Genomic DNA, 19,308 nt, shown 5'->3' on the forward strand with positions numbered 1-19,308 from the left:
AGGAAATTCCATTTACTACAGGACTATTTACTGTTCTCAGATATCACGCTGAATACTCCTGCTCCATACATCTCTTCCTACTGAAACTTTTCTCTTCCTCCAAAACTATTTAAGAATGACTTTGAGTAATTTTAATAATAATAATAATATTAATAATAAATTAATAAATAAATTTAAATTAATTAAAATCATAAAATTATTAATTAATGAATAAGTTATTCTGCCTATTATAAAGACCTAAATTTACTATAAAGAACATATGAAGAAAGACATTATTTGCATCCAGAGAAAGAAGTAATACAAACAAAAAATAAAACAGTCTTTCTTAAGTCATTCTCTACCCTATAACAACTGAATTGGATCTCTCATTCAAATTTTCTTAGACACTTTTGTTTCTTCACTAATTTAATCTCAATTCACTTTTATTTATAGGAATTTTGTATTCCCTATCTGTTAATTAGATTGCAAGATCCTTGAGGACAGAGTTAAAAATGTTGATCCCACCTGGAAAAAGTGATTTCTCAACCTCAATTTTCCCATCTGTTAAATGGGAATAATAACCCCTCCTTCAAATGTGAGAACCAATAAGATAAAATATGTTAATGCTTTCCAAACCTTAAAGACCCTACATCAATATTATCATTGTTCTTATTTATTATCATTATCATCTTTAAATTTATAAAAATGATAGCAATAAAAAATGAGTGATGCATGAAATTGTCAGCCTAATATATTAAGGGACATTTTCAGTCTTAACTATTAAAAAAAATAAAGACAGAGTTCCTTTCACTGCTTTCTACTTGCCCCACTATTCCAAGGTGAAAAAAAGGATGATCAAAGGACTTGCTACTGCTCTACTCTTATTAAACTATTTGACCTCACAGAAGACACACAGACTTCATTCACTGTCATTTCTTCCCTTATTGGACATATTATCTCCTGCCACTAAACTGGCACAAGGCGTGGAGGCAACCAACTGGGCACACTCTCAAAAAGATGTGTGCCATCAGGTAAGAAGCACTTTTGACATTGCCAGAATTTATTCCTTCTTTATTTGAAAGAAACAAGAAGGCCTAAAAGAGAGGTTTCACCTGGCTGAAATCAGCAGCTGTGTGCACACAATAATTTCTGGGGGAGACATTCCCCATTTTAACTTACTGTGCAGACACAGATGTACTTCTGAGATGATCGGCAAAACCAAGCAGCTTAATGGAGTTTCCCCTTCATTTCAGTTTTTCCTCTTTAAACTTAAATAATGCATACATTACTGGCAGTGCCAAAAAATGTTACAGAAACTTAGGCATCTGTTTGAAACAGAAATGAAAACTGTGACTGTAGAAAAGATATAACTTATTCATCTGTCAGTCAGTTGATATTTATTAAGCTCCTGCTGCAGTAAGTTCTGAAATAAATTATAACAAAAAGTAAAAAGTATGGCATCTGTCCTCAGGAAGTTTTCAATCTGCAAATGGTGGTGTTTACTATAAAATGTTAATAATAACTATGCTTCCCCTCCCATCCTGCTCCCACTGTTTTCCTATTTGCACATAAAACCTATATCTAATAATGTGTCTAAACTTGAAAAGACACACAAATGCTTTGAAAACCTTCTAAGGTCATGACACACTGAAAACATTCATTTACACAATAATATGTGATTATAAAATAATTAGAGTCCTTCCTTCCACAAACCACACTAGAAAATCAGTTTCATTGCTTGATAGCCAAACCTCATAAGCTGCATCAGCACCACATGCCAGGAAAGTTAATATAGGATGCCAGGCATCTAAAATCCAACCCAGTCCTGCTGGGTAAGCTTCTTGCATTAAACATGCAGAAAACCTTCCAAGAAAGGTATTGACAATTCTCTTTGACCTGCTTCTTTTCTAAAGTTAGAGGACAGATTTGGCTACTAGTCAGAATTGACCATTATATGTGTGTATGTATATATACACACACATACAACATACATATTTCCACATATATACATATATGCACATGTGTGTGTGTATATATACATATATATATGTATATATAGTTATGGAAGCTAAGGGAGTTTTCAGAAGGTCCATTTGTTTAGCTTATTCCCTTTTAACAGGATGGAAAAAAGTTACTTGTAATCAATGGAAAGCATCATGATACCTAATCAATGATGAAATCTACTTTTATATTCATTTCTTTTCTAGTAGTTGAGCTTTTATAAGCATAGCCACTTGGATAATCTCATAACCATAATTAATTAGTATATAAAGAAATTCAAATCCTATTCCTCCAACATAACAGCTTCATGTAGTAGAAGTCCAAAAATATGATAACTCTGTAGGGTATTAGGTCTTCTTTGTTGTTCAGTCATGCCAAACTCTTGTGATCTTATGAACTATATCAAACCAGTAACTGCATAGTTTTCTTAGTAAAGATATTGGGGTGGTTTTCCATTTCCTTCATCAGTAGATTTTATGCAAACAGAGATTAAATTATTTGCTGATGGACACATAGCTAACAAGTTTTCAGAAAAGTCAGATTTGGACTCAGGTCTTTCTGAGTTCAGGTCCAGCACTCTTACCACCGAACCACTTAGTTGCCTCTAGGTCCTCTACACATTCTTTAAAAGAGTTCCACTATTAAACTTAAATCCTTTTCAATATATGTCTGTACATTCTAAAGGTTCTCATGTCTTTTCTCTACAAAAATTATGTAAGTGCTCTTCATGTATAGCTGAAGCCTCCTTTCCATGTCCTGTGTGTTCATTATATATATAATGTAACTATCTGTGTTCATAAAGTATTCTTGCTTTGAGAAAAATATGCAAAGCTAATTCATTCAGCACCAAATTATCCTGATTTTGATCTTTCATTCTATCCTCTGCTTTTCAGTCATGAAACAAAACAAAAAGATTAAAAAATGTCAATTAAGAGCACTTATGAAAACTTTGTTCACTATATATTATGAAATATAGCACAAGCAGTGGATATATCAGTCATCTCCAAAATGCTTGCTATTTTCTTCTTTTTTGCCATTTGGAGGTCTTTCAAATGAAGAATAAACCATATTGTGAAACCATACACAGTGGCAAGCAGCTAGTGTGTTGCTGAGACTAACTCCCCACTTACTATCATTTCCTATCAATCATTTATTTGCTACCAGCAGGAGTAATGGAAGAAGATGCAAAGAAAGATGAGTTGAGGCACGACTTTGTTCTACTGCCAGAAAAGGGGGACAGATATGCCATATTAAGGTAATTTGGCTTCATACATATTTGCCTAATCCCAGAAGGAAAGATAAAAATAATTTGTCTTTCTGAGCTAATGCCTACTCATACTCTAAACATTTAAAGTATAGCATTAGCATCATTCTCATTAATATGGATAACCAAACTCTTCTACAATTCTTTTGACAGAGAGAACATCCAGATCCTTTTCATTGTTAAGAATGGTGAAAATAAGAAATGTCTCTAAATAAATACACAGACTTTTCAAAGTACCAGAAATCAGAGGAGAAGATTAAAAATGGCATTGAGGATTCTGTTATGTTCTCCAAACTTCCCATCTTCCCCTTCCCCCCTACTCAAATGAAGGAATTCAGAGCACAGAGCATTGGAGCTCTTTGAACAAATATAAAGAATTAGCTTGTTAATATAAACCCTCCTACCTGTCATCTTCCCATTAGTATGAGATTACAGAAGAAAGGAGTATAATGTGGAATCAGATTTCATGTCAACACATCAGAGTGTTCAAGATATTTAGTAGCATAAAATGGAACTAGGCAGCATCTTGATAAAACCTCCCTCTCCTTGCATAATTCAATAAAATTCAACACACGTTAATGTCTACTATACTCAAGGCACATAATTGGACCTACCTCTGATACAAATATTTTCACGTTTATTTTGCTTTGCTTTGCTTTCCACGCATCTCCAAAACTGAACACTGAAAGAGTACTAATAGCTTATATAATAGAAAGAAATGAGGTTTTAGAGTTAAAAAAAAAAACTGGACCCAAATCTTTGCATTGTGTCTTCATATATGATTGTCTTTGTGTTAGTCAAATGACATTTCTGAGTCTCAGTTTCAGGGAAGCTAGGTGGTGCAGTGGATAAAGCACCAGCCCTGGAGTCAGGAGTACCTGGGTTCAAATGCGGTCTCAGACACTTAATAATTACCTAGCTGTGAGGCCTTGGGCAAGCCACTTAACCCCATTTGCCTTTCAAAAAAAAAAACCTAAAAAAAAATACATGTACTGAGCCTCAGTTTCCTCATCTATAAAATGGGGGTCATAATGCTTACATGATGCAATTCACAGGGGTTTTGAGAAGAAAGTTCTTTGGAAATTTTGAAGTTCTGTGTAGAACAGGGTTAATATTATTTTCCCACTAACTCCCATTTAAGTGTATGTATATGTCCTTAAAAAGTCTCTGCCAGGAATTACATCATTACTTTTCAACTAGGGACATTGGGAGTAGAGTGGGAAGAACTATAGTCTTAGTTTTACCATTCATTATCCCTGAGACCTTAGATAAGTTCTGAAGCATATTGAGGTTAAGGTTTGGGGATTTTTTTTCTTATCTGTATAATTAGGATAATAATAATAATCATACTACCTTCTTATTAAAAGGATCCAATAGACATTGTATATAATATGCAAAGTCACAATTTTTCCTTATTGAGTCTACAAATCCTATATTTTAATAAATTATGCCTTTCTTTTCCTAAAGAGATATCACATTTCTGAAATAATAATGAAGGAAAAATGTTATTTGTTCTTATGGAACATAAAAAAGATTTGTGATTCTTTGGTGGTCAACATGCTAGTAAAATGACTACAAATCTCAGTAGTCACAAGGTTTTGAAAGGAGAGAGAGGGAGAGAGACTTCTCAAAAATTTAATTGAGAAAAGTTCTTTACCTATAAAATTGGTAAATAACACAAGCTAATGTACTGTTAGGGATTTATTTCTTATGATGAAATGAAGTAATCATGAAGAATTCTATTGCTCCATAGTAATGTTGACTAGCATTTATATAGTACTTTACATTTCACAAAGCATTTTAGATTTATTTCATTTTATCCTATAAATGACCTTGGGTTTAGTTGGCATTAATTTTCCCATTTAACATACAAGAAAACTAAGATAGGAAGAGGTTAAATGACTCACAAATGATCTCATAGCTAGTGAGTACCTGAGTCTAAGTTTGAATTCAGTTTTTCCTGATTCTTGCTTCCATACTATATCCACTGGGCCACTTAGCTGCAGGTATCAAATGCTAACAGTTCTTCCTCTGATATTTGATCCCTGCCCATTAACATTCATGGCTATAAGCACTGTATATCTAACAAAATAATAGTAGAAAATCCTGTCTCTAATGCTTCCTATGCAGAATTATTCTTTCCATAGAAACATTGTTAACAATTTCAAATATATTTTCCCTCTTAAGAAACATTTTAGAATTTTCAATTGCATCCAATATAAAATTATAAATCCTTATCATGGAAGTTCTTCTCTAGTTGCTTTGGTTTGTATGTCTATTTTTATTTCAAATTAGATCGTTATTCAAACTTAACATTTTAGTCCTACAAAATCCAAGATAGTCCCTAAATTTCCACATATGGATATATGTGTGTCTATGTATATATATACAAACATGCATACAAAATACAAATTATAAATATAGACAAATATATACATCCATGTATACATTTTATATGCATATACGCTTGAGTGTATGTATTCTCATTTAAACCACATTCCTATCCTAAATTTTTTTGTTTTTGTTTTTGCAAGACAATGCCCAAGGTCACACAGCTAGGTAATTATTAAGTGTCTGAGATCAGATTTGAACTCAGTTCTGCCTTACTACAGTGCTCTATCCACTGGATTACTTTGCTACTTCCCTATCCTAATTTTAAAACAACGCTCAAGGTAATACTTTAAAGTCAAAGTTCCTCTCTACCTAAGTGAGCACATTCAGTTCCTTTAACTCTTCATAATTATTATGTGTCAGTCCTTTAAACAAATTTAAACAAATTTAAATCACTTCCATAAGCCAACTCTAAAATACTATGCATCCTTATCATCTTTCTGTGATTAACCTGCCTGTCATTTCTTTCCAAATTCATTCCTTGGATCCTTGCCACTTAGATAATAAAAGCTTACATAATAAGTAGGTGTCTAATAAATGCTTGTGGTCAAATGATTTTTAAAGTTTACATTACTTGAATCCCTTGACAACACCATGAGGCAGATGTTAATGTTATCTCAAGAGATTAAGAAGCTTGTTGGGTGATCAGGTATGAGATGTAATCTATGCGGTTCCATACACTGAAGTCCCATCATTATGTATTTATTCCAAAAAAAATGTATTTCATCACATTTGTTTCTATTTTCTTTGCAAATGCTCATATCTTTTTATATGATTTAATCCTCTTACCACCAACATCTACCACCTCCTGGGAATGTAATTTCTTTTTACCTACCCCACCAGTATAAGCATTACTTACTCAATATTTCCTAAACAATAGGTGCCCAATAAGTGTTGACCTTTAATATATTATTTCATCTTGAATAGGGATTTTTGTTTTATCAGATGCAAAGCAGAAAGAGCAGAACACTAGGTACAGCAAATGACAAAACAGCCAAAAGCAAAGATCGACAGTTGTAACAGCCAGCAGGCAATAGTGCCCTATTTCAACCATATTGATACATAGAATTATTTCTGTATCTTACAAAAATGCACATATTGTATGAGCATTTATTCAGAACTGGCATCCTGTCAGCCCTTACCATATGTTTTCTCTTTCTTTGCTGAAAGTGAATCTTCATGTCAAAGAGCAGCAGCTGCTCTTAATTATGACATCCACATTTAACCTTATGGTGCACAGTCATTGACCACCAAATTCAGACTCCAGGCACAGATTATAGTCAAAACTGTTTCAGTATTCTACATCCATCGTACTTCTTTTTCTTTCTTTAAACTACCACAGAGAGACAGTGCTGCATGTTAGATATTGACTTATCCTCTAAGCCAGGAGGGGCTTGTTTCAAGGCCTGACTCTGATACTTAATTGGCTTCAGGGCCTTGGACAAGTCCCACAGTCTCCTGATGCTCTAAGAACTACTAGAAAACTATATATTGTAAAGAAGATGCCAACCTGCTTAGGCAAGGAATTTCCTCCTTGAGAGTTTTCTTTTTGCATAAAATCAAAGGTCTACTCTTTATCCCCTACATTCAGTCTATAACTGAAGATATAAAAGTTTTTAGTAAAATACAAGGGGCAACTTATTTTGCATTTGCTATGAGGCTCCCAAACAACATCAACACAATTAGAATTATGCATCTAGAGTTTGTGTCCAAAGTAGTCATATGTAGCAAGATGTTTGGACAGATGATAGTTTAAAGAATTATACAGCTTCAGAGTATATTCCTTCAATGTCAAGACAATAAAGATATCTCCCAAAATTAGGTTGATTAGCATATTTCAAGATGAGAATCTCCAACAGTAACCATATACAGGATTCCTGCCTACTCAAACTCATCTTTCAAGATGCCTCTTCAAGAATATTTTCATCAAATGTTATCAAAACTTCTGTTTCTCACCACAGTTTCTCTCTATTAAAGTCTAGTTCCAGCTGTCAGTTCTGTAATATAAAACCTTATTAGCTTCTATATATTCTACTCTGGAAGTAATGAGGGATTGTCAAAATCCCTAGTCATACACAAATGGCAGAAAAATCATTGAAGATTTAGTAAGAGGAGGAAATTACAAAATGTTCAATTGAATCTCTACCAACAAGAGGATTTTTATGTTGACACAGATTATATTTAAGGGCATCAAAGTCACTAAGCTGATCTCCCCCTGAAAGCACCTGATTTCGTTTTTTGATTTTGTAATTGTTTTGTTTTTCTTTTCCCTGACCTGAGAAAATGACAACAAATTATAAAAAGGTTTAAGAAAATGTCACTGATGCCATCTCCTCCTTGAGAGTTTTCAAGAAAGATGATGGAAATTTTTTTCTTATTTAGTTCTCCAAAAATTACAGTACTGTATTTTGATGATAAAAAAATAACTATGAGAGAAAAAATATGATAATTGTGAGAAGAATAAAATAAAGGTGAGAATTTAAGAACAAATATTCTCAACTACTATAAGATACTTATATATGTATTATATATATATATGAGTATATTTTTCACAAATATGCATTCAGTATTAAAGTAAGTTTAAAGCACTACAAATTGTTTATCTGAATCACAATTTAAAATATAAAAAGTACAATTACTCAACTTCCTCCAAATGTCTATTACAGTGGATTGAATTACCACAATAAATCTAAGAGATACTTGACTAGATAGTATATAGATAACAGTAATGACCACTAAGTTTTCATCCAAGTGAAAAAGCCATGCCAGAACATCCTTGTTTTATTCTTTGTTAGGTTTTTACTAGACTGGCAGATCATAAGGATGCCACAGACATAGTCACCTGTACTATATGAAAGTAATGGATAGTTTTTTGTCTTATAATTTTCTTACATTTCTAAATTTTTCTTATAGCTATATGGATATATTTGATAAAGTAATACAAATATATTTCAGACATATTTGGTACTGATAAAAAGACTGGCTAGATGCATAGAGCAGCCAACCCAGTATCAGTGTTCATTCAGAGGGACTTCTTTAGTGGAAGGCAGCAAGGATCTGTCTTTGGTTCTTTGGTTCTATATAATTCAATACTTTGTATTGATGCTTTGAAAAATGACCCAGATGGTTTTATAAATCAAGAAATCCAGAAAATTCTGGGTTGAAAGGGAAAGCAGCTGTAATCTAAAGGCTATGCCAGTATTCAGCTGTTGTTGTTTAGTCATTTCATTGACCCCATTTGTTTTTATTTTTTTGACAATGACACTGGAACGGTTTGATATTTTCTTTTCCAACTTATTTTACAGATGAGGAAACTGAGGTAAACAGTGACTTCAAAGTCAGCAGCTTGAGTCTAAACTCAGATTTGGACTCATGAAGATAAGTCTTCCTGACTCCAGTCTAGAACTTATCCACTGTACCACCTCACTGCTCCTGTATTTTGCTGACAGCTATTTAAAAGTTAAATCCAGCCTTATGCTGATGATAGGAATTATGGGAGAAAATAGCCCTAAGAACTATGACAGAATGCTTAGCATGTAGGTTGTTGATAGAGTTTGCCCTGGGATTCACTGAAATGAGCCAATGAAAGGGAACTATGGGCATAGAGGAATATTGTAATTGGAAACAAATTTTGTAATGCCTTTTCTGCACCTTGACCTTTACTTTGTCCCAGGCCATGTGGGTCAAGTTAGATGTTAGATTATCCTCCTGCAATTGGTATGTCATATAGGGGCTCATCCTACAGCCACACCTCCTCCAGGAATCTCTCCCATACAGATCCTGACCACTCCCAAAACATCACCCCTCCCATGGATCCTAAGAGGGGTATTTAAGGAGAAACAGGAGTCTTTCCTTCTCTCTCTCTTACCACCTTTACCTCTCTGACTTCAATTTCAGGAGTTATTCACCACTGGTTACTTGATTAAATAGCTCTGCCCAAAACCACTTCAAAGAACTCTTAACTATCTCTCACTTTCTTTTGTGTTGTAATGACTTTCTCTCCCACAACAAAAGAAGCCAAATGTATTTATGGGAACTTGCCTATATCAGGAAATGCTGGGGGTCACTTTTACCCTCCACTCTGATGTCTCCAGGGCTGGAGCACTCACCTTCATTCTGAGACTTCCCATTTCATTTTTTTGACAACAATAATTATTTGTAGGACTTCTCTCCATATCTATAAAGAAATCTGTTTTCTCTTAATACATAATCATTGTCTTCCATACTGTCCTCAGGATCAAAATCTAATCCTCCTTTATTGTAAAAACTCTTTAAATGTTTGAAGGTCATAGTAATCTTGTGCTACCCCCCGCCCCCCTTCACTTCTCTAGATCAAACATCCCAGCACTTTTTATGTAATTATGACAAGGTTGTGATTCTATTCACTATATTAATCATTTGCCATTGTCAATTTTTCTCCTAAAATATGATACCCATAAGTGAACACGGTCATCTGAAAAGGAAAGAAAACAAAACAGACTATAGAAAGACATTCTAACTGGGCATAAAAATCCCCAGGAAAAAAAAAATGTCCAAATGAGAGAACTGTACCTTTCATGATCTGAACACCCTAAGACCACCTAGCAGACTAATGAAAAAGAATGATCTTGTCTTCTTACAAAAGTGACAGTCAATTTGTAAAGATAATTAAAAATTGAACTTGAAAAAATAGTTTAACTAGGAGATATATAGGAGTGATAAAAGCAAAATCTTCTTGTATATCTTTCCAACTATAGGATGCTCTTTCTATCAGAAATTGTGGTTGAAATAGCTGACTGAAAAATAACATATATTTTACTGCTGGTATAATAAAACAAATAATCAAAACTAGCATATGTATAAATCAAGCTTTTAAAGTGGTGTGTTTACATGAACTTATTAGAACTTTAACAACAGTAACCTTGGAGAAGGTTATTGTATGCATTATCACTAATTTTACAAGTAAGAAAACTGAAGTTCAGAAAGGTTAAATTGACTTACTCATTTGTGTCCAACTCTTTCTGATTCCATATGAGAGTGTTGTTATTGTTGTTATGTTTTTTATTCTTTGTTTTTTGAAAATTTAAGGGATTGCTTTGTCCTTCCTATCAGGGAGATTAAGACAAATAGGCTACCTGACTTGCCCTAGGGTCACATAGTTAGCAAGAATCCCAGGTTGAATTTGAACTTATATCATCTTGACTTCAGGATCCAGTGCTCTATCCTTTTATCCTTTTTGGCCACTGTGTGTGTGTGTGTGTGTGTGTGTGTGTGTGTGTGTGTGTGTGTGTGTGTCTGTTTTGTATGCCCACACAACACTACACAGAATGCCTACATATGAACATAAATAAGCATATATGCATAGAGATATGTAGAATTGACATATATATGATGCACACATAAATGCATATACATACACACACATACACACACACACACATATATATATATATATACATATATATATATATATATATATACATATATACACACACACACATTAAAATATTTATCTACATATTTGCTGTCAGATATTTGGTCTTATTTGACTTTTTGTAACTCCATGACCATACTTAACAAAGATACTGGAGTGGTTTGTCATTTCCTTCTTTAGTGGATTAAGTGTTTGAGTCTAGATTTGAACTCGGGTTTTCCTGGCTCCAGACTCAGTACTACTGTACAATCTAGCTGTCTCCTAGACAAACAGAGGTTAAGTGATTTGTCTAAGGTCACAAGACTTGCAAGCCTCTGAGGTCATAAGTGACCTCAGGTTTTCTTAATTTTAGACACAGTGCTGTATCCACTTGTAAAGCTGCCCCAGAAAGTGACTTATCCAAGTTTTAAAAAAAACCATTAAGTGAGATTTAAATCCAAGTAATCAACTGCAAGATCAGAGCTCTGTCTAAAACAGTTTCTCATATAAACCTTTCAGAACTAATTTTTTTAACTTTATTCCAATGAATTAATGTTTATATTATTTATAGTCCTGTCCTTGAATTACATCCTTAAACCAAGGTTCATTAATGTTAAAATTTCACTTGTTCTTATTTGTTTTGAGATATTTTGTCATTATTATGAATTATGAGTTCCCTGTAGTCCCTAAATTTAACTACAATCATATCTCTTTTAAATACATTAGCAATTAAATTGTCTGTCTGCTGTAAATAATCTGATTTCTAGGCCATATAGAACAAAGAACTAGAGTTGTTCTCCAATAACTTAAGAATGGATATTCATATCCTAAATTTAGAAATACTATTCATTTTCTCACAAACCCTCAAATGAAGGTCTAAATTTATTGGACTTTATAACTGTATATGATGTAGAATTGACTTAGAAATTTCATTCTTCAGGTAAATGTTGGAAGAAAATTCTACAATTTCTTTACCTGAACTTTTTATTGTTTCCTCCCACTCCCCACTATTTAATAAGAAGTGTGTATGTCCTATTGTTAAATCTACATAATAGACCAAAAATATTTCATTTAGTTGCTTACCGAGGAAAATTTTCATATATCATTTGACTAATTCACTCAATTATTTGACATCTTAAAGCAATGAAGAATATAAAAATGAAACGGCTGCTTCAAGAGATATATACCAAATTTTCTATTACTAGAAATCTATTGGTGGAGGTTGATTGACTACTTTCTAGGAATTCTCTAAGACAGATTCATATTTCAGCAAAATATTGCACCAGATAATCCGCTCTAACACCTGATTCATGTCTAATATTAAAATTTTTTTCTTTATTGGACTTTGTCTGGAGACAAGCAAGATCCCAAACAGACCTTACAATATATAAATAGACTAACACACTCAATAAGCTTCAGAATACTAAATGTCACTCTACCACTGGAAAATATGGGTATATCTTCCAAGTTCCCAACTTCTGATCAATGACATAATTTCCTTGCAAATTTTGTAGAGAGAAAAGGCAAGAAAAATGTGATACTGTAAAAATATTTGTGACTGTTATTTTCAAAAACATAGGTACTTAGCAAAGAGATGAGAAACTACTCAAATGAGAAGCTGTAAACATGGTCTCATGTAACAAAGTTTGTCTTGTTTCATTGTTTTTGTTATAAAGAAGTTTCAGTTTTGATGGGGAAGAGGGAAGGGACTCATCTCCAGAAAAAAAACATAACTTAAAATCAAATGGCAGAAATAAAAATTGTTTTTAAAAAAAGAAATAATAGAACACTACATTATTTGGTATTTTACTCCCATTCCATACCCCCCCCCCCCCGATCTTCTTTCTGTCTCTTTCCACTTCTCTCTCTCTCCACCCTCTTCACCCTTTGTCCTTATGGTAACTCAGGTAACTAGGGTCTTAACAGTAGTAGATATAAATTGATCAATCTTGAACTCAGGAAAAGTTTTAGAAGGAGAAGTAGGGATCTTTGCATCTAAGACTATATGTAAACTTAAGAAACAAGAATCTGAAGTGAATCAATAAACATTAAAAACTTCTAATGTACTTTGAATTTTGCTAAACAATGAGCATAGAAAAAGAGGCAAAAGGAAATATCTGACCTTTTAGAGGCTCACAATCTTTTTTTTGAGATAAAATAAGCCAACAAATAATTACTAATAAACATATACAAGACAAATAACTCATTAAAAGACAAAAGATATTATAATTAAGGTGTTGGGAAATTTTTTTGTAGAAGTTAGAATTTTAATTAGGATTTGAAGGAAACCAGGAAAGCAAGTGAAGATGAGGAAAAAGAGTGGTACTGGTAGGGAGATCAGCTAGAGAAAAATGTTCAGACTCAGGAAATACAGTGACATTTAAGGAACACCAACAAGGTCAGTCACTGAATTGCCAGTATGTGGTGGAGAGAAAGTTATAAAAAGATTAGAAAAGTAGCTGAAGTAGGGTAGTAGGGAAGTAGGCTGATTTATGAAGGACTTTGACTATTAGAAGATTGGAGCTACTACATTTTATTGAGTAGGGAAATGACCTGGTTGAACCTAATCTTTAGGAAAATCACCCCAGTGTAGATGGAAGATTAATTAGAATAATCTGAAAAGGAAAAAAAAAGTTAAGAATTGGGATGAAAATATGTTAAATTTTGAACCTAGTGAATATTTAGGAGAGGTGGTAAAGGTTGACATTATAGGACTGGTAAGAATTGATCTAAAGATGACAATTCTTTAACAATTCTTGATTTCTTAATTTCTCCCTGATGCATCTAGTTCAAGTCTAGGCTAAATGAGAATCATATTTCTAACTCAATTGTATTATCTTAAAATAGATTGCAATGCCTTTCAGCATTCCTTGAATTACCTTCCTAAATTTTAAGCTAGTTTGAGTGCTCCTGCATTATTATTTCTTTGTATTATCAGTGATTTCTGTTTTATCACTTCAACCTCAGTCAGCTATTGGGGAAAAATTCTCACTTGGGAAGAGAAAGAACCTGTTGTCATTTTCTGCTCCTTTCTCTTTTAAGCTATCTTTCATAGAGGAAAAATAAATAGAAACTAGTAGAGAAATGATAATATTTAGATTGTTATTGCCAAAAACATAAAACTCCCAGTGTTGTTTTACTTTTCTCTGATCAATAGATACTTTCCTACTTTCTTCTTTTTTTAAAAAAGTCCTTAATACTAGTGCTATGCCTCTATTGATTATCTCCATTTTATCTTTATGCTTATTTGTACACAGTTGTTTGCAAGTTGTGTACATTAAACTGTGAACTCTTTGACAGCAGGATAGTTTTGGGGGTATTCAATTGTTTTTCTTTCTTTATATTCCCAGAGTTTAGCACATGACAGAATTGTAATAATGCTTGAGGACAATTATTTAATAGTGAAGCTAGCTGCAATTTAATTTCTGCATATCAAATATATACTAAAAGTCTGTTGCTACTAGTAATAACTTCAAATACAAACTGGTGTTTTTAAAGTTTAGAAATTGATACTTGGTGAACATATTAATATGGGAGAATTTCTATTAAATAATTTAATTTTATGTGAAGCACAATTTCTATTTAAAGTGAATATTTAAGATGTTGCTTGGTATTTTAAATGCAATATTATAAATATTGTGAAGTTACAAATGTATACACTCTTCTTTATGAGGGAGTGATCAGATTAAGACTTCAGAAAGGATGGATGGATAGATGAGAGAAAAGAAGTAAGTTATATAATATAATTAAACCTAAAATAATTATATGATGAATAAACACAATGTTGAGATTCTCCCTACATCCTTTTCAAGAATGTACATTCTATCTATTAATAAAGAAATAAAAAGAATAATTGTGAGGAGCCACAAAAGTTAGAATGACCAATCAATAAAAAATATTAAAGTAAAAAAAATAATAATAATCCACTTCAGTCCCCAAATCTCCAGGAGTCACTCTCTTAATGACCTCAAAAAAGGGGAAGCCCATGGATCACTGACCTCTGGAGAGTCACCTGAAAATTATCCCAAGATGAAAATCTTTCAAAACAATATCAAATATTTCATTTTGTTTTCCAATTTCTCTAATTATCCGATTGTGAAAAAAAAGAGTTTCTGATTTATATTTGGATTTAAAACCAAAATTACAAGGCAATATAACTGCCTACTAAGCTATGACCATATTATGACTGTCTGTTTTTAAATCATACTCAGAAAAATACTTCCTCTCCCTGATCCCTCACCCCTGGGCTTTTGTTATGATTTTCTCTGACTGGATTTTTGTGGTTCTTTTCTTGGAATAACTTGCTATTCCTGCCCACATGTGTCTAATTCTTAACCTAGATCTTTCAAGTACTCAAGGGACAAAGGCTATGAGATTACATGACCACCACAATGCTACAGTGGTGTTAGGACTTTTCCCATGATGAACTTGAATTTTTCCAAGCATCTAATATAAATCTGAGCTCTGAACCCAATATTTTAGCAGAAAAAAAAAAACATAGTACTTTTCCCCCTTCCAATTCTGCCAAGTCTTCTTTACAGAATTACATTTTTCTAGTTAATATTAGACTTGGAATCAAGAAGGTCTTAGGTTCAAATTTTTCTTTTTAGCTAAATGACCCTCGGTAAATATTTCAACTTCTCCTTTTGCAACTCTGCCTCAAGGTCTTCCCCCTCCTTTATAATCATTTTCCTAAATTTCAAATGTGCTGGTAAAATTACCTTCTTAATGTACTCCAATGAAATTCTATTACTTCCAGGATAAATTACATTAATTCTTTGTATTCCTTTTAAAACCCTTCATGGCCAGACCCCAAACTATCTAGCCAGTCTCATTATAAATGACAACCCTCCTCTTATATTTTAGCAAGTCAGAAAAAAAAAAGGTTCCTTTTTTTGCTCCTAAACTTCAATACTCCATGACTCATCTCTACTCCTTGTACTTGTGCTTCCAGGAATGGAATGGACTTCCTCCTCATCTCAGAGAATGTACACTTTCTTCGTGGTTGAGTTCAAAAACTGCTGTATTTATGAGATTTTTCCTTATCTTCCCAGATGTCACTGACTTTTTATACCTGTATATAAACGTGTTCTCCAGTTACACTGTAAGTTCCTTGAGAACAAGGATGTTTTTTTCCTTATATTTGTATACACCCAGATGCCAGTACAATGCCAGGCAAAGTCTAATTGCATTTGGGCGTTTTATTGGCAAAGATATTGCTCCACACCATTTTTACAGCAAAAAGAAACAATTTTAGAGACTTGCCCAGGATCACACAGTTAGTAAGTTGAAGCTTGACTAGAAATCATAAAGATGAATCTTCTTGATTTCAAACCCAGTGTTTAATCCATTGAGTTACCTAGCAGTCTACAATAAGTATCTTAAAAAAATTCTAACTGATTAATCAATCTAAATCAAAGAAAGAGGAAGTACCCACACCAGGAATGAAACGCTAAAGATGTTTAAAATTTTAAACAGTATCAAAAAAGGGGCAACTAGGTGAATAGAGCACCAGCCCTGGTAATAATTGCCTAGGTGTGTGGCCTTGGGCAAGCCACTTAAACCCATTTGCCTTGCAAAAACTAAAAAAAAAAAAAAAAGTATCACAAAAGTGCTACTGTACTTCTAAATGTACAGTGGAACTTTGTGAAATTAAAAAAATCCCATATATGAATAATCAAGAAATTGTGATGTTTATATAAATATCTTGATGTAATCTCATTTTGTATATCTTAATAATATATCTTAATAATATAATATATTATATATTATATCTGGTGTACATAGATGTCTCATAAATCTTACTATATTTTAAGCTTCAAGTTAATAAATGTTATAAACTTAGATAAACATCATTTGAAAGTTTATTTTTACACTGAGTTTTGTCCATTTTTAACAATAAATTTGAAAGATTTTTATTTTAACAACAAAGATTGCCCTGTTATCATGAATTGTTTGTATGACAGTCTCAGAATGAAACCGTCTCAGACCAGTAAGTTAGAGGAGGTCCTTTTTGCTTGACCACCTCAGTTACTTGTTCTATTTTCATTACATATTTTACATATTATTATGCATGTTCATCAAAACCTAGTACTTTATCTAATATTAAGGCTAAGATCATAAAAGCTTCCAGTCACTGAACATTAATTAACGTTTTTAAGAAATACAAAAATACACCAGAGATGTAAAGTATAATACAGCCATGAATTGATAACAAATATATCAATACTTTTAAAATTTAAATAATTATTAACATTTCAAATGTTATTTTGGAAAGTTTGAAGTATTTTAGTTATTAAAACTTAAAGTTATTAAAAACTTAAAGTTATTAAAACTTAAAATTGCACTGAATTTAAAATGGTTAGCTAGAGATAACTCTAGATATCTTTAAGACACACTACTTTTCCTAGTCTGATCCAATTCTGATGACCTTCCCTTCTCCTGAGGTTTGTTTATCTGAAGGAAATTCCTGTCTATGACTTACATACCAATGAATAAAACCACTTCAATAACAAATGTATTCTCACAATCTCATTGAATTCAGACTATTCTAAGATGCTAAAAGAATATCTCCTGTGCTTTGGTAAATACTGTATTTACAGGAGGTGAAGGTAGGGTGGAATTACACAGGATAAAATGCCATTGAGTAGTTGACAAGTAGGAATAAGGTAATAGCAGCTGCATCTTGATTAGATTTTTTTTCAATGGAGTATATAGCAGGATTGCCAGTAACATTTGCCTCCAATATTTTTCAATAATGCTTCTAAGGCAGTGTACGCAAGTGTTAAAGTTGGTTTGGAATGTTGGCTGGAGAACCTTATTAGAGCTTTAATAATAATTGATGCTTAGAGAGCTTTTCCATTTGCAAAAGCATATTAAATATGTTAGTTCCTCAGAATCTAACAACTCTAAGAGAAGTAATAAAATTATGAGCAACCCATTTTATAAATAAGAAAAATCAGATGAAAAGAGGGACTTCACAGTATCTACACGATTTTTATACAGGCCTCCTTAATTTAAGTCAAGACTCTACCCATTATGCCATACTCTCCCTTTACATCTCAGCTCAAGTACATTTGCAGAAGATGGGCAGAATGACATACTGTAATTAATTAGTCATCCCAGATAATTGGATACTTTGATAGTTTGACACTTTGAAGAAGCTATGATTTCATTAGTGAACATTCCCTCCATTAATAATGAACACAACCACTCAATGGCTTTTCATCCTATGCAATTAAACCCTCACCCCAAGCCTCCTGCAAACCCTGTATACCTAGATTTGGCCAAAACACTGGAGATATTCTTTTATTCTTTTAGCGTTTTAAGAAGACCCAGTGTGCCATTTAGGCAGTCTAGTTTTTAGTTTAACATGACCTGCCCGCCTGCTTTTCTGGACATATCTGTCCTCCTTTACCTCCATCGTTTATAAGTTACTATATATTTACAAGTTACAGTTCCTGTATGACCTGTTTAATCAGTTGTTTTCTTTATGTTTCCAGCTATTTGCTTTGATGACATTTGTTTTCATTCATTTCCATTTCCCATTAAGCCTTTAGGAAAATCTTTTAAAATCCAAGCTTTTAATATTTATTATTCGTATTGTCAAAAAACCTTGAAACTAGATAGGAACTTGTCTATTCTTAACATATAGAGAACTACAGCAAGGATCAGCACAGGAAAAATGGGAGGCTTATTTTTCCTCCCCATTCAGGAGATTTTACCCACATGGCTTAATTCTCTCTCTCTCTCTCTCTCTCTCTCTCTCTCTCTCTCTCTCTCTCTCTCTCCTTTTTTTTGATTTCCTTTACAGTGCACACACATAGACACACACACACATACACACACACACATATACACTCAATTAATTATCAAGTTCAATCTTGATCAAAATGTAGAAGTCAAACTTAACTATAGAGACATTTAAATAAGGGCTTTCTGAATTTTTCTTTAGTGATAATATTCACCCAAATGGTTCTATATCCTTGTCAAAGATTTAAATAACATGAGATTTTACAATCAAAAACACTGTTTACTCTTAGACTTTTTTTCATTTCTATAAACAATGTATATAGAAAAAGAGCAAAATGATATCATGTCTTGTTTGCTGTGTTGGGACAGAATCATGAAATACCAAGGTAGACTCATTGCTTCCATATGTATTTTGAGCATAATGACTCAGTGAATGACTTACTACTCTATGGAAATCAATTTGCTTTGCAAAAGAAAACATTCAATCCTAAGTATTATAATTCATATGACAGTCTGAAATGGGCAACAT

This window comes from Macrotis lagotis, chromosome 6 (genome assembly GCF_037893015.1).
Source record: "Macrotis lagotis isolate mMagLag1 chromosome 6, bilby.v1.9.chrom.fasta, whole genome shotgun sequence".
NCBI classification, from domain to species: Eukaryota; Metazoa; Chordata; class Mammalia; order Peramelemorphia; family Peramelidae; genus Macrotis; species Macrotis lagotis.